This window comes from Podarcis erhardii, assembly GCF_964252035.2.
Source record: "Podarcis erhardii genome assembly, chromosome: 5".
Classification (NCBI taxonomy): Eukaryota; Metazoa; Chordata; class Lepidosauria; order Squamata; family Lacertidae; genus Podarcis; species Podarcis erhardii.
The window spans coordinates 2,451,433-2,466,325 of NC_138509.1; the positions used below are offsets into that span (position 1 = coordinate 2,451,433).

At 42.5% G+C, this 14,893-nt stretch overlaps 1 pseudogene across 1 annotated transcript; it reads left to right on the forward strand.

Moving 5' to 3' along the window:
* The first annotated feature begins 321 nt into the window (after positions 1-321).
* LOC309341696 (polycystin family receptor for egg jelly pseudogene) lies at positions 322-8,873 on the forward strand (annotated as a pseudogene). The gene has a single exon. The product of its transcript is annotated as a polycystin family receptor for egg jelly pseudogene (transcript).
* The last annotated feature ends 6,020 nt before the right edge of the window (positions 8,874-14,893 follow it).

Sequence of the window (14,893 nt, forward strand, 5' to 3'; positions counted from 1 at the left end):
GTCAAGCTCCAGTTTTATCACAGTCATTGCCTTTTCAAAATTAAAGTCCTACCAAACATTCTCCATTAAAATTGGAATAGATACATCTGGGCAACATGGCAATAACACGGGTTTATACAAATCCAGGGTAATGTGAGGACTATGAAGAGGAGTGTGGGATTCAACCACAGAAAAAGACAAGGACTATTGTGGCCATATTGAAAATGGGCATGAGTTGCCTAAGGCAACAGCGGAAAGGTTCTAGAATCCATGCAGACGTTCTTTTTGTGCTGCTGCTAGGAGATAACTGTTACTACTGAGTCAGGTTTCTTTTTCCTGTCAATGATGAGGTACCTTTTATGTCGTGTCTTCCTCTTCTGCTGTTCATGTTGCTTGCAATACCGAGTGGCAGCTCCTCTTGATCTCCTTCCACCACCATTGTTAGTCACTTGTTCAAAGCCGGAAAATCGTGTTTATCAACGTCAAGATAATGAACTCCAGGTTTCATGTCTGTGGGATGAATACATTGAATTGTGCTACTCAAGAGCACGAGGAGTGAATTTTAAAAAGAGAGAGACAGACTTACAACCCGCTCCTCATTGCCACTGGTACCGAGATTCCATCCTGGTAAACAGTACAGAGAACTGGTTAGGTGAGTTGGTGCTGGGTCAAGGCCTGCCAGGGGAAGGTCCCTATCCACCATGGGCTTACAGTCAGATCACAGTACAGTGTACATCAACTTTGTGCTCTGCACCCTTGTGCTTTCACCACAACCTGAGCATTGAGGTTACCGGGCAAGATGTCCGACTTTTCCTGCTCTGGCCACGCACCCTTCCAGTTTTTGAATGGCAGCCAGTGCACCTGGCTTGGTGCGCACGCCTTAAGAGTTCCTCATGGAGCTATCGCTTCAGGAGCCGAGGGGGTAGTCCAGAAGATCTCCTCATTCCCAGCAACCAGCACAGTCAACCACTTCCATTCGCTGGCTACCCTAATGCAGAATTGTACCAGGTCTGCACATCGTACTATAGCTACCAGCTGACTGTATGCTATCCCCATCGTGGATTCTATACCGCTTCAGTCAGTCTTCAGCATCGACCTCTGATTAGCCTTAGCATAGAATTATATGTGGAGCCTGCCCTGTTGCATGTCTTTAGTGTACGTTCCAAATTGCTGAGCCACCCACATGGGACAATCAACCTTTCCTGGAGTCTTCTACAGCTCAGCCAAGGAATAGTAGCTTATAAACTATTAAGCACGCATGATACAAGAGAGTGGTCTCACTTCTACAATTACAACCATTTTGCTCTACGCAGCAATTTCTGTGCTGTTCCCATACCATATCACTCCAAGGAGAAGGTGGTGGCCAGTGTCTATTTTCGTACTAATGAGAAGATGCCTGAACAACTGGCAGGAAAACTTGATTTCTTTAATGAGACTTTGATTTTCAGAGCAAGCACTGGAGCCGCAACTTATCTCGCACTCAATCCACAGAAAACTAGAAGAGGCATCTACATTTTTAGCCATACACTGGGATTGTACCATTCTACACAGGAAGACAGCACTCCTCCTACCACTAGGAAGGGCTACAGCTCCCACTATATCTTTTACGAGGAGCAGAGCCTCTGTTACCTGATCATTGTAGAATTCATGCAGCTGCAATTGTACAAGTTCAGCATCCATGTGTATCTGAACCGGAAAGGGACTTTGTTCAGGTCTCTAGGAGAAAAAGATATTGAAGTTCACGTTTTCAATAACAGTTCTCCTGAAGACAGTTTGGTCTCTATTGTGTGGTTTATTCCTGTGCAACATCCACTGCTACAGTGTGAGTGGACCTTCAACCTTCAACTTTTTGATTCTAGAGGCGAGTACCCAGTTCAGAACTATACTTTCACCTACATAAATCATGTAAAAAATGCAATGCAATTCATTTCTGATTCTTTCTTAACTTTCAACTCTGCCCTCTTCACTGGTTTTGTAGCAAAGGTGAAATGCATTGGAAATGGACTTATGTCAACTATTTTAAAAGCGACAGTCAACACTTATGCTTCAAAGGCCCTCAGATTTAGCATAGCTTGCCATCAAAAACCCTGTTCTATTAAGGAAATTAGTATCCAGAAGCCAGACGCTTCTCAGCGTGTGGTGTATTATACCCAAGGAACAGAGTTTACTCTGGCTGCTGATACACGTATCACTTGTCCAGGTCCTAATCAAACAAATGTCATTTGGAACATCTATAAAGTTCCAGATCTGACTACTACACCAGATTGGTCAAAACCTTTTAATCCACCAAGCATTGGAAGAAGAAATTCCACCGTATTAAAAGTACCTGGTCCTGTCTTAGATAATGGCTTGTATCTCTTTAATTTTACAATGAATTTAACCTCTTTGGATACATGGAAGAGCATGGAAGGATCTGATTCACTGTTTGTCAAGATTGGATCAGATACCTTTGTGGCTGTCATTGCTGGAGGCAGTATCCGGACAGTTGGATTTTCTGATGAGTGGATACTTAATGGATCTGCATACTGCAATGGTGAGGCAGTCCAACCCTCTAAAGGGCTGTCCTTCACGTGGTATTGCAGCAAACAAAAAACAGACTACACATCAATGACTCTAAGTGAAAACGGGAAATGTCATCCAGATCAGGTAGATTTAAAATGGATAACATGCTCTGTTCCAGTTCAAAGAGTGCAACCTGAAACACTTCAAGGAAATAATGTGTATTATTTTCGCCTGGTGGTTCAAAATGGTAGCAGAATAGCTCAGACGGAACAAATAGTACATGTGCAAGCTCCTCTTGCCATAATCCTAAATGTCACATGTATTGAAAATTGTGGTGAATCAGTAATTCCAACAGAAAGATTTTGTCTTTCTGGCAAATGCCTAAATTGCAGAAGTGGCAAATCTCTCTATTACTGGTCACTTTACTCAGCACAGTCCAGTGAAATAAATTTTGATTGGTCTTCAAAAAGTACAACTGGAAGATCCAATCCATATCTGCATATAAATGCTTATGCATTTGTATCCATGGCAGAGCAGTCATTTACATTTAGTCTGCAAGTCACCACAAAGGAAGGACAGTCAGCCATCTACAACTATTCTTCTTATGTGAATGGCCCACCTCAGATAGGAAAGTGTGTTATTAATCCAAAGATAGGCATGGCATTCCTAACAAAATTCATCATTCAGTGTAGCGGATTTGAAGACAAAAATGGACCTCTTACATATAAAGTGATAGCATCATCAAATCAAATCAAAACCAGTGCCGTATCTTCAGTAGAGAATAATGTTTTGGGAATAATAGTGTATGCTGGTCATGACCCTAAAACTCCTCGTTCTTTTCTTCCACTTGGTATACCATCTCAGAACTCTACCTTAATCATATATGTTCAAGTGTATGATGCCCTTGGAGCATCTTCTCAGGTAATATTACAAGCAACTGTGTATGATCAAAGAAAAAATAAAGCAACTCGTGTTGTTCAGCATGATCTACATGGTTTAATCAGTGGACCAACCGCTCCTATGACAACTTTGCTTGCAGCTAAAGATTACTTTAATATAGGTTATTTTGTATATATGGTGGCCTCTGCATTAAATAATATAGAGACTTTGCCAACCAATCAAGGCTCTAAAACTGATTTGCGACAAATTCTTCTTAATATAACTACAAGGATACCTACAACTGATGTTCTGAAAATAAACCAAGTGATTTTGAGTATTTGTCAGGTAACACATGAAACTACTGAAGTAAACAGGGAATCACAACTGCTTGCAGTCAGAAAACTAAAAGAGGTCAGTGAAGCTCTAAAAAGGCTCAGGGCCAAAGACTTAGGTTCTAAGGAAGCAGAGATCCTTGGGAATGGTATATTTATCGGGTTGTCCAGTGTGTTGAGTGCTTCTCTCTTAAACCATAGAAATGTCAATGCCAATGCAATTAAAGAAACCATTTCAGTGACAGAAATATTAGCAGATCTAGTCTTACAAGGTAAAGTCCCTGGGGAGCAAGAAACTAACATGGAGACTGAAATCTGTGCCATGCATTTACGGAAAGATGAGAAATGGGATGTTTCAGGAACTTTCTCTGACAGACAATATTGCAGGAACTGCTTTTATACTGAACTGAAAACGAGTAATCATGCTGAATTACAGGTAGATGCTGTGGTATCCACTGTTCTTTATGAATTTGACAGAAATCCCTTTCCATGGTTGCTTTATACAGAAGATATTGGAACAATGGTGACTGGATTAAAAATGACAGGAACCAAAGCTAATGGTGACGTAATCAGTATCACACCTCATGTGGTTGAAATGATCATGGCTAGAAAAGAGGAGGCCATCTTTGACTTGACAATAGGACCAGACAAAAATCTCCCTAAAACAACTGGTGGCTTTAGTTTTGAAGTAAAAAGAAGCTCCAAAGATATTTTTATCCAGATTGTGTCAAAAATAAATATTACTTTTCATGTATTTATATACCTAGGCCACAATGTCAGTCACCCCCCTGTAGCTGTGTATGCTGCTTCCCATTCCAGTCCTCCTACACCAACTAAGATGGATACTAATGTCACTGATTGTGCAGTTAAGGCTCCATATATCCTTTGTCTGCCTCAATCATTGCTTTGGTCTCTTTTCCAGAGCAATAGAGCAGACAGACTGAATATCTCTGTTGTCTTACAATCACATCCAATTGTCAGAGACCAAACCACAAAGATAGTTCGCATTGCTCATTTCGCAGCAGCCTGCCTAGACCTGGATGGAATTCAGAACCAGTGGAAAGAAGGGAGTTGCCGCCTTGGCCCTCAGACCACCTATTCCAAGATACATTGCATCTGTAAAGCAAAAGAGCGTAGCAGAAGAACAGCCAACCCCAGGCCATCAAGGACCTCAGGACTTGGTATCCAATTTTTGGCTGCCAAAGTACTTTTATTTCCCAATCAAGTTGATATGAAAAGGTTCCTTTTAGCATCAAGTGGCCAAAATCCTGTAACAGGGTTGACAGTTCTTGCTATTTTTATAATCTACATCTCTTTGGCTATCTGGGTCATAAGAAAAGATAAAGCTGGCATCAGGGATCAGGTCATAGATTTGCCAGACAATGATCCCTTTCACGAGGTGAGGTATCTAGTCACAATATACACAGGAAGTCGTTTAAGATCAGGCACCAATGCTGATGTCTTCATTGAACTGATTGGCCAAAATGGGGCCAGTGATGTACATCATTTAAAACATCCACAGTTCCCAGGGATCTTCCAGGACGGATCCATTGACACCTTTCTCTTAACTACTGAGAGAGACTTAGGAAACATTTGTTCTCTTCATATCTGGCGCAATAATCATGGCTTTGGTCCTAACTGGTTCTTAAGCCGAATCAAAGTACAAAACATGGATACTAAACAGTCATGGCTATTTATATGTAGGAAATGGTTTGATCCTGGCAGGGATGATTGCCAAATAGAAAGGTCATTTACTGTTACAAATCCCAGTGCACCCTTAAGCAAGACTGATTATTTTAGTATTATGATTAGCAATGACCTGTTCAAGAACCATCTTTGGCTGTCTGTCTTTGTTCATTTAGACGATGACTCTTTCAGCAGATTCCTCAGGCTGACTTGTTGCTTAGCAACACTGTTAAGCTCCCTGATGTTTAACACTATATTCTTCAACGATATTGATCAACATATTTACTCAGTAGAATTACAGTATTTGAGATCTATAGCAATTGGAATAGAAAGTTCTTTGATTTCAATTCCTGTGCAATTGATTCTGGTAACCTTGTTTAAGCATTTATCAAAGAAACCTTCAGCCCACAATGCAGCTCAAGCTCACCCAAAAGGAAGTTCCTCCTTTTCATCTGAAAACCTTTGTGAAGAAGGCAATTTAAAAGCTGCTCCACCCTCAGAGATGAAGTCCCAGCAATTCCCCCACAGAGACACCAATTCCAGCAATAATGTTGCAGCAGAAAATGAAACATTTTCTGAGGAAATACACAAACCACAGTCTACTTGGTGGGTTCTATACATCGCCTGGATCATTGTGCTTTTTGCATCTGGTGTGCTCTCATTCTTCATTGTACTACTTGGCCATTCCTATTCCACTAAAACCTCTTTTGAGTGGTTAATAGCTTCCATTACCTCATTTTGCCTAACTGTGCTTTTCCTTGAGACCTTTAAGGTAGTTTTTTTTACAGCCTGGAATGCCATTTATCCAAAATACTGCAGAAATATCCCATGGACAAGATACCAAGATCTTAAGTTTAGTGATAGAACTATCCCTGCAAACGAGATGAGACAGTTACATGATAACCTTGTCAAACTTAGAGCTTCAAAGAAATACCAACCAATTAAAGGCGAAGAGCTTATAATATTGAGGAAAAAAGCAACTGCTAAGAGTCTAGGTTATAGTTTAGCAAAAAATATGGTCTGTCACTTTGTCTTTTTAGCTTTAATTTTCAAGTATACTCATCCTACAGAAACCACCAGTAGCTTTCACTACAATCGATTTATGCGTAAGAAATTTTCTCTTGGTTTATCTGAAGTAAATAAAGTAGAAGATATTTACACATGGGTGAAAAATATCCTTCTGCCGTTGATACACAATGACTATCAACCAACCTATCTTTCAGAGACCTGGTCCAAAGTCCTTGGGTCGCCCAGAATGAGACAAATAAGAGGTATACATTCTGACAGGGCATGTACCTATCTACATAGCTTTCAAAAAGCATTTCTGACGGATATTCACTGTGTACACCGATATGGAGGTGACCCAGAAGATCAAGCTGACTACAATGGGTCGTGGTCAGCTCCAGTCAATCGTCCAGCTGCCAACCCCACCAGCTTTTCAGGCTACACTTATGAACAAAGCATTGCTCAGTGGGAATATGAGTCATATGGAGAATTAAGCAGCTACCCATCCAGAGGATACAGCTTTTATTTTTTCACAGGAGAACCACAAATAAATTCAACAGAAAGATTGAAGACTTTGGAAAGGAACACCTGGCTTGATCACAGGACCTGGGTAACTATTATTGAGCTGACCACTTTTAATCCAGATGCAGATCTGTTTTGCAGTATTTCTGTCATATTTGAATTTTCATATGTTGGCCCTCTTGTCAGCAGTGTTTCAGTTCATTCTTATAAGCTCCCACTTTTAGCTGACCAAACCAGTAGTGGAGTTTTCTTATTTTTATGTATTGTAGCTATACTTATATTTTATATTGTGGATGAATATCGCATGCTACGTCAAGAAAGGCTGAATTATATAAAAACAGCTGCCAATTTAATTAATTTTGGAATTAAGACAGTCTGTCTAATTTTTTTGCTGCTGATTCTATTCAGACTTAAGCTTGCTTTTGAGTTAATACAGTTTTATTTGTATAATCAAGAACAATTCATTCCTTTCCATGCAGCTGCTCATTTCGATCGAGTTGTCAGAACAATTAAGGCATTATTGGCTTTTTTCCTAGTTATGAAAACATACCGGTATCTCAGGTTTATGTTTGATGTCCGCTTGGCCCAAAAGTCATTGTTTGAAGCTCTTCCTACAATTACTAACTTGTCTGTAGGGGGGGCCATTTTTTTTTTGGCATATATGTCAGTTGGGTATTTAGGATTTGGCCAACATGAAGAAAGTTACCGTACTTTGCTTTATTCCTTTACTACTGTGTTATCTTACTGCGCCTTAGCATTTAGGGGTACTGAATTTGCAGCTGATAGGTTTCTGGCAGGTCTCTTCTTAACTTCCTTTTTGTTTGTGATGATTTGTGTGTTCCTCAATTTATTGCAAGCTATTATGATCTCTGCTTATACGGAGGCAAAGAGATCTATCTATCCAGAACATGCACATGAAGCTGAAATGATGGATTTTGTGATCCAAAAGATCTATAGTGCATGGGTTTTTGTGACCACTGGTACACGGACCACAACACGGACAGTCATGTTTAACAGGATGCTGTATGGAAAACAAAGAAAAAACTATGTGCAACAGTTTAAAAAGGAATAATAATAATAGAATAATTGATAAATAGCTTACCTTCCAGTTTGAAAAAGAGATTGATAAGAAATTGATTAATTTCTGCAATGTTTTCCTATACATTTCTTATACATCCTATACATTTTCTTGCTATATCATCCAAATACCCAAACTTGCGTTAAGGTAACTTATCAGTCACCTTTCAGTGATCCCATCTCTGATATCTCTAGTGATTTCCATAATTACTGGCAGAAGACTTATCAGTGAAGTGAACATATACATTCTAAATATACACTGATTCACTAATTTCAGGAACTTCTCAGCATGCACATGTTTCTGCACAGGAGTGAGAACCTCTAAAAAGATGGGGAACTGACCAGTTAAATGTGAAATAGATGTTGCTATGCTTGGGAAGCCTTGGGTATGGGTTTGGCACACAGCTGCTGAACTGTGGTTAATATCCAGCCTGTATCCCTACCACAAATTTACCTCAACAGCTCCAGAGTTTTCCAAATAAAGATGAGTGATAACCAGAGATAACCAGCAGGCAGGATTCACTGCATATATAGAAACTTTTGATGGTAATGGAATAGAAATGCTTTACACAGCATGCCTTCCTTTCTGAATTCTAAACTCAAATTTCATCATTTTCCAGGAAGCCAGTTTTCTGTGGCTGCATCCAGGTGTCTTAGTTTAACATTACCTAGTTGTTAACACAAGATAGTTACTCTATGTAGTTAGAAGTGTTTGTTCATACAATTAGTCTACACCTTTTCTTAAGAATTCCACTGTTATTGCACAATATATGTTTGATGTTTAAGAAGTTAAAGTGGGATGGGCTTTTCTTTTTTAACGAAACCATAGTAAACATCCCTTCAGTGTTAACTTTTCCTGCTCATTTGAATAAATTCTATAGGTTTCACAAAGTTTTGGTCTTTGACAATTCCTCCTTGAATTGTGTTTATTTCTTTAATTTACATAAAATAATAAAACATAATTAAAATAAGGTTGCTTCTACCCATCTGACTGACACACAGTATTGCTCTGGAGAGGAATAGGTGGACTTTGGGCTTTAAAATTTCAGTGGCACCTTGTGTGGTGCCAAATGTTGGGGCCCCCACTTTGCCTTCTGTTATTTATCATTGTTGCAGCACCCCCTGCACCCCCTCTTGGCTCAGCACCCAGTGCGAGCAAACGGATTGGGCTCCCCTAAGTCTGCCCCTGCTGTCCTGGCTGTGCCCACTCCCTTTCATTCTGTCCCCGAGGGCTTGCCTGGGTGCTCTTCCTTCCTTTTCCTGCAATGGCAGATGTTTTCATACCCAGTGGCAGAGTGATAGGAGCCATGTGAAGCAGCTGTACTGTGCAGTGATGGTAAGATTTGATACCTGATTATGAGACTTGAATTCAGCCTCCCAAATTTTACAAGTTGCTCTGCTAAAGTATAAATCTACTTAACACTAAGAAAACATAGGTTCAAAAGACAACAGCAAATCACTCCTTTCATGCTTAAGGGGAAATAGGAAGAACCGGTGAGGTTGACATCAGTACAGTGGTACCTCGTGTTAAGTACTTGATTCGTTCCGGAGGTCCGTTCTTAACCTGAAACTGTTCTTAACCTGAAGCACCACTTTAGCTAGTGGGGCCTCCCGCTGCTGCTGCACAATTTCTGTTCTCATCCTGAAGCAAGGTTCTTAACCTGAAGCACTATTTCTGGGTTAGCAGAGTCTGTAACCTGAAGTGTATGTAGCCTGAGGTACCACTGTATAGGTTAAAATTATCTAGAAAATATAGACACTTGTTAGCATCAGCAATTACAGTGGTGCCTCGCAAGATGAAATTAATCGCGATTCTCTTCGTCTAGCGGTTTTTTTGTCTTGCGAAGCAAGACCATTGACAGCTTAGCGGATTAGAGCTTTTAGCGGCTTTTAGCGGCATATCGGCTCAGCGGATCAGCTGATAAGCAGCTTAGCGTCTTAGAAAAAGGGGGGGAGGGGAAAAACCCCGCAGGAACTCGCAGGACATTTTCGTCTTGCAAAGCAAGCCCATAGGGAAATTCGTTTTGCGAAGCGTCTCCAAAACGAAAAAACCCTTTCGTCTAGCGGGTTTTCCGTCTTGCGAGGCATTCGTCTTGCGGGGCACCACTGTATATATATATTGACATTTTTAAATTTAATTTTTATATGAATGATATGGTTTAAGTTTTAGATGAGGTGAAATTCGCTCCTGTTGCTATTTTGTATCAAAAGTTGTTATTACTGATGTATTTCTTTTATCCATGATTTGATTATGGATGAGGAAGCCGAGTTGGTTTGCATTATCAAGACCTGTTTGGATGAGCACGGTGGAGATGGTCTCACCCTGCTTTGCCCACCTGGGTATTCAGTGGAGCAATGGGCACACTTTGGGGTCAGACAGAATTTACTGTAGTCTATAGGAATTATTTCTCTCTCCAGGCTTTGCCCTGCTTGAATGGAGACCTAGAGGGCTTGTGCCTGGTACTGGACAGTTGGTACAGATTAAGGATTCTGCCTCACTGCCCAGCAGTCTCCCTGCCTGAGCTGACAGAGATAGTCTTGGAGGTGGAGTTGAGGACTCCAAAACTGTTGGTTCCATTAATTCTGGGGCGTCTCAGGACCTTATGGCTGCTATGTTGAAGTCCTGACTGACTTGTGGAATACACAAATGCCCTTGGGCCATGATCACTCCTACGTGCCCTCTCCTGCTTTACCTTCTTCTTTTTCTTCTTTGATCACTTGTAGCAGAGTCAGATTGTCTTCCATGAACACAGTATTAACAGTGAGTCCATTATGGGGTTTTGGAAGATGCCTGTGCATGAATCAGATCAGTGCATGCTGACCACTGCACAGTCTTTGCAGTAAGGCTCTGTTACGATAGCATGCTGCAGCCTTCATTTGCCTTCACAGCCATTGTAACATATCACTTATCTTCTGCCTATTTTGCCATTGAGGACTTCCTGGATCATTCTTTGTCTAGTGCAGGGATAGGCAACCTAAGGCCCTGGGGCCAGATGTGGGCCCAACCACCTTCTAAATCTGGCCCGCAGATGGTCTGGGAATCAGTGTGTTTGTAAATGAGTGGAATGTGTCCTTTTATTTAAAATGCATCTCTGGGTTATTTGTGGAGCATAGGAATTCGTTCATTCCCCCACCAAAAACATAGTCCGCCCCCCCCCAAGGTCTGAGGGACAGTGGACTAGCCCATGGCTGAAATAGGTTGCTGACCCCTGGTCTAACTCCTTCCCCTTGACCTTACCGCCTTGGGTGACCCTACCAGGAGTACGAGACTCCGGACGGCTTCGCTCACAAGGGTCATAGGAACATTCAAGCCCACTCCGCATGACAAGGTGATGATCCTGCTTTATAGAGCCCATCAGAGCTAGGGAAATTAAACAAGTTGAGGGACATGAAATATACTCAGAGGCGAGAGTGGATTTCATGCTCTTTATTCAGCTCATAGTGGTGAGTTTTCCCCAAAATCTGCTTTATATACATTATTTACACAAATACACACATTATATACATTATTTACACAATGGGCCACACGTGATTGGCTAATTCTGGGATTCTCCTGTAGGCCAATCAGGTTGCAGATTCACTTCCACCTGGAGCTGGATTGGGTGGCTCCTGCGGACCAATCATACTGCTGCATTCTGAATCCTATTGTTCTAGGACCGATCAGACTGCTGCATTTTGGATCCTATTCAACTCAGTACATAACATAGTTAAATGACTTCCTCAGCCGGAATATGCCAGAACTCAGTTCCAGCAACTCTCAGGCAGCGTGCAAAATTAGCTGGGTGCTAGCCCTTTGTGAGGAAATGGAGGTGTCCAGGTGCCAGGTCAGTGCCTAATGTCTCCACCTGGCCAGGCTGGTGTGGCTGCAATGACATGCCAGTCAGCTGGTGTGCACAGCACCAAAAGACTCACTCCCGCTCCCCAGCTGAAAGAGCTCCCATCCCGCTCCGGCTTGCAGGCCAGCCCCACTCTGCAAGCCCCAGATGGGGTGGCTTTGCACCCTGGGCCTTGCAGACTTCGCCCCCGTGTCACACGTCAGGTTCTGTGCACTTGGCTACCGCCGACTGTTCCAGCCTCAGGGAGTGGGGGGGGGGGCAAGCGGGAAGAAAGAGGTAGCTCACCGGCCCCCATGCTGGCGAAGGAAGCCTCAGGAAGGTACCCCGAGATACTATTTCTGGGTTAGCGGAGTCTGTAACCTGAAGTGTATGGAACCTTAAGCGTATGGAACCCGAGGTACCACTGTACCAGGAATGGTCCTAGAAAAGATAATCAAATGGTCTTTCCATGAGCATTTAGAAAAAGATGCTGCGACTACTAAGACCCAGCATGGGTTTCTCAAAAATAAGTCCTGTCAGACAGATCACATTACCTTTTTTGAAGGAGTTACAAGCTGTCTTTGCATTCAGAGAAAGTTCCTAACTCACCAAGGGTTTAAGACCCATTTGAGACCTGTTTTAGCCAGCCAGTTGGGGTGTGTCACACGCTGGCAGCTTCTAGGAGCCCCAGGTGAGAGCTATGTGCAGGGTGGCGACACCAGAAGGAGCACAACAGGATGCCGACAGGATTTTGGGGGCCCAATAAACTCTTTGTAGATTGCCTTCCTCACACATAGCAGACACCACAATCTATTGCAGAGTTTTCCCAACTTTTCATGTTCGTGATACACTTTTTAGACATGCATCATTTCATGACACAGCAATTCAATTTTACTAGCAAACTGGAGCTTAAACTAATCCATAAGAGCGCGGGGAGCATTTGCACGACACACCCACACACTGCAGCCAAAACACTAGCGTGTTGCAACACACAGTTTGGAAAGCTCTGATCTATTGGCAAGAACTTAGCCTACCTTACCTTACCTTACCTCATAAAGCTGTTGCAAAGATAACAGGTGGAGGGAATAATGCATATAACCTGGAGTTCCTGGTGGAAGAGCAAGATACAAATATATATTGCAGGTCATGCAAAGCAAAATAAACAAGCACAAACCTCAGAAAAGCCTTGCTTTAATTGAAATGTTTCATAGTCCTGATGATGCAGGAAAATGAAAACAAACAAACAAACATTTTGCTAACCCTGAAGCACTGCAATATCAATGTTAAAACATTGCAGCTCTCTTGCAATGATGGCAGTCCTGTGCTCGGGATTCTCATTATCTGTGTTATCCAACAAAGTCTGTGTATTCCAGTTCCAAAGTTCAATTGTCTTTTACGACTGCTGGGTGGTGACCCTTCAGGGCTCGGTAATCCAGTCAGGGAAAAAGGGAGGCAGACTGTGTTTAGAGCACCTTTTCTAGACCTTTCCCTTTTTGGGGTGAGCAGACTGGATCCTAAATAGGGCTGCTCAGTATTGCCTCAGAATCATAGAATTGCAGAGTTGGAAGGGACTTGGAGGACCATCCATTCCCCTCCAATGCAGGGATGTGCAGCTGTCCCATATGGTGCTCAAACCTGCGAATCTGGTGTTACCAACACCGCACTCTAACCAGCTGAGCTACCCAGGCCTTTCCTGATTTTAAATTTGTATTCATTCTTTCTTTTGTATAGAGACTGGCCTGTTTGTCCTTTGTAGAACTCAGTAGACTCAGCGCTAACTGGGAATGCTTAGGTGGTGGTAGAGGCCAGGGGCAGCTTTTACCAGCTTAGGGTCCAATTAGGTCCTTATCCAGCCTATCTGGAAAGAGTGGACTTTGCCCCAGTTATCCATGGGGGCTAGACTACTGTAAGGCACTCTGCAGGCAGCTGCCTTTGAAGATCATCCAGAAATTTCAGTTGACGCAATTGTAGCCATCTGTCTACTGGTTGGAGCCAGATTTTCAGAAGTAAAGGTAAACGACCCTTAGATGGTTGAGTCCAGTCAAATTTGACAATGGGGTGCAGGCCTCATCTCACTTCAGGCCGAGGGATCCGGCGTTTGTCCACAGACAGCTTTCCAGGTCATGTGGCCAGCAGGACTAAACCACTTCTGGCGCAATAGAACACCGAGACAAGGGCCAGAGTGCATGGAAACGTTGTTTACCTTCCTGCTGCAATGGTACCTATTTACTTGCACTGGTATGCTTTCAAACTGCTAGGTTGTCAGGAGCTGGAACAAAGCAATGAGAGCTCACCCCATTGCATGGACTCGAACTGCTGACCTTCCAATCGGCAAGCCCAAGAGACTCAGTGGTTTAGACCATAGTGCCAGCCACCCCCAGATGGTTAGAATACATATTGTACCAGCGTATTTCCAGACCCAATTCAAAGTCCTGGTGATTACCTTTAAATCCCTGAATGGTTTGGGCCTGGGTTACCTTACTTTTTGCCTGCAGCTGTATCAACCTATGTGTACTCTATGATCTTGGAGGCCCCGTTGAGATGTCTGCAAAGAAAGATAAAAAGGTTGTTGGGCACATGGAACAGGGCCATTTTGGCAGTGGCCCCAGAGTTATGGGATTCAGTTCCACATTAGATAAGGCAAGCCCTATCCCTCAGTATTCTCAAATGGGTCCCCCCACAAATACTTTATTATTTTCACTTATTTATATGAGAAACACGAAGCAACAATCAACATTCAGCAATCCCACCCAACCCCAGCAGAGGCAGCACTTGACTACTTACAATTAACTTGTTCTATCAATGCTGCCTGTTGTCTTTGTCCATGGAGTTTTCTTGGCAGGGATACTGGAGCGGCTTGTCGGTAAGATGCTGTCTAGGCCTGTCATTGGGAGAAGGGCAATGACAGGCCTAGACAGCATCTTGAGAAGTAGAGACATCACCTTGCCAACAAAGGTTTGTATAGTTAAAGCTATGGTTTTCCCAGTAGTGATGTATGGAAGTGAGAGCTGGACCATCAAGAAGGCTGATCGCCAAAGAATTGATGCTTTTGAATTCTGGTGCTGGAGGAGACTCTTGAGAGTCCCATGGACTGCA